The sequence below is a fragment of the Pinus tabuliformis genome, chromosome 3_1, assembly GCF_031772625.1.
Source record: "Pinus tabuliformis cultivar Carrire ecotype Pingquan chromosome 3_1, CPIR1, whole genome shotgun sequence".
Lineage (NCBI taxonomy): Eukaryota > Viridiplantae > Streptophyta > Pinopsida > Pinales > Pinaceae > Pinus > Pinus tabuliformis.
This window is the reverse complement of record NC_142301.1, coordinates 758,989,715-758,992,193: the sequence shown is the minus strand read 5'-3', so window position 1 is coordinate 758,992,193 and position 2,479 is coordinate 758,989,715. Positions and strand designations below refer to the sequence as shown.

The following is a 2,479-nucleotide window of genomic DNA, read 5'->3' as shown; positions in this document are numbered from 1 at the left end:
ACTCCACCCAACCCCAATCCTACCCCGCTCCCCCTCCCCTCCTCCACCCCAGCCCCCCTCCTCCCCTCTCCTCTCCCCCTCCTCCCCTCCCCACCCCACCCGCTCTCTCCCCCCAGCCCTCCCCTCCCCCTCCCCCTCCCTCCCCCCCTCTTCCTCACCCCTCGGCCCTCTCCACCTGACCCTCCCAGCCCGCCCAGGGTAACTAAATGGAAGAATAAAAATAGATGGTGGTCTTGAATCTTGACTTTTATTGAGAAAACTTGGGCACAAAATGTTAAGAAAACAGAAATGATCATTACTTTTCCCTTTTATCTTTTTAGTAAAACTATTTTCATTAGCAAACAAATTGATCATAATAGGGCAAGTGTAAAGAATTTGAAAAGGTTACACAATTTTGATGGCTTAAGTTTCTTGGGGGAGACTCTTCAAGTAAATTTACCACTCTTGATCCTGCCACATTCTCACTTCCTCATTGGAGGGCATTTGTTTGGAAATGAAGTCCCGTGATGAAGACAAGACCTTGTCATGGATGGTGAAAATGGGCTCCATGGCATCTAGAGGAATTTCAGTCCCATCTACCCAAACATTGAAATCAATTTTATTCTCAATGTCGGGAATATTCTTCTTCAGAAAGGCTAGGAATGTATTGGTTTCAATGGATTGGAACTTGAAACATCGGATAAACCTCTTTAGAAACTCATCGAACTCAGGGCACCCAACCTGCACTCAGAAATGTATAGGTATCAACAGATTGAGTTTGGATTGTTGCATTAATAAAATTGAGCTTCAGACCCACTCAGCATTAACATTATGTGTTACTCGTAGGAGGTTGAGAATGGAATCGAAACAAGAAACATACAAATACAGAAAACAACAATAAACAAAGGAGAGAGTGACTAAGACCTGACACTATATATGCCAATTGAAAACCATTTTCATAAGGGATGGGAGAGTAAACATCCTCGGGATAAACCCCTTCCTAGTTTGTTCTCAACTTGGTAAAATTCCATATTATCTTTGGATCTAAGCATCTCGTCTTTCAAATTTGAACAACCTAATCCAATGTTCGAAGTAGCATGCTCCATGTCTTGTACGACTTCCACAATTCTTTGCTTTTCATATGTCATAAAACCCTGAAAAAAAACACTTCCTAAAGCTTAAAATCATAAACCCTCAAAACTCAAATCTTCAATAATGTGTTTTATATAGCACATGGTAAGATATAGTTAGGTTTGTATGTAATAATACCTCATCTAGCCAAAAGTCATTATTTGTGGCATCGGTGATGAGATTTCCAGTGCGATCTCATGTGCCACTACCTACCCACCACTCAAATACACTGCAATGAAAGTGGAGGTTAAGAAGACTAGCTTGGGATTCCATTCCTCCAAATGGGAGACTCGGTGGCAATACAAGGAGATCAAATCTCTCTCATTCATATTCACCATATAGCTTCCCCCCACTTCATTATCTCTTTTATGTTTGTGAACTCATGTTGTACAACTTTAGGAATAGGTCAAGGTTCAGAATAGATCCTAGTCCTGAGACCAACCTCCTTAGAATAATATTCCCCACCACAAATGCAAAAATATATGGAGGTATTTGTCATTGCATTGAACAATGCTCAACAACTCTTTCATGCATCACCCATTTCTCACCAGGGCATGCTCCCTTTTCTTATCTTATGGAAGGAGCCATCTGACCCTTATGGGTAGCAGACATTATAGAGCTCATCTATTCAGGAATGTTTAGCATAGTCGAGTACTGAATCCTTGCTCTGGGAGTGTCCTGGTAGGGGAATATAGACCGAGCATGGATAGACTAGCATTAGGTGTAGACATATGAGAATTTTTTCCCTGCAATTAATGCTAGATACAAACATTGAATAGTTGAAGTTGATTGATGGGATTTGAATGTTATGATAAAAAGAGATTTTAGTTGTAAGAGAAAATCTAAGAAGCCTGCCCTTGCTGGGATTTAGATTTTGTAAAATGAAAAGTATGGAAGTAAAAGACGAAAAGGATTTAGTGGTGTCATGGTAAGCTCCATGTATTTCCAGGGATCTAGTGTCGACATATATATCCCCAGAATAAGGACATTCAAGAATCAGAGTCACAGACCCATCAATCCTTTTGCTATTAAAATCAAAATACAATGAAATATTGACATGTTATATTAGAGGATGCACGAAATATGTGAAGGAACGAGGATCAATTGGAGCCATATTATAATCATATGCCTAATCAAAATTTTCTCTCAAAAACACCTGAGTTTGGCTATGGATATGAAATTATGGTGGATTTGGTGGCAGTGGTGGTGGTATCTTCCCACTCCTGCACCTCAACATTGGCCTCCCATTCTTGTAAGCGCATACGCTCCTCCTGCAAAATGTTAAACCTCACCAGCACCACTACTATCATCATTGCCCTCCTTTGTTGATCAACGAACGCGAAGATGCCCGAAATGAGTCCCAGAACTC

At 40.8% G+C, this 2,479-nt stretch overlaps 1 pseudogene; it reads right to left on the bottom strand.

Annotated features, from left to right (window-relative positions):
* Positions 1 to 402: 402 nt before the first annotated feature.
* On the bottom strand, positions 403 to 2,224 carry LOC149189596 (leucine aminopeptidase pseudogene; annotated as a pseudogene).
* Between the last annotated feature and the right edge of the window lie 255 nt (positions 2,225 to 2,479).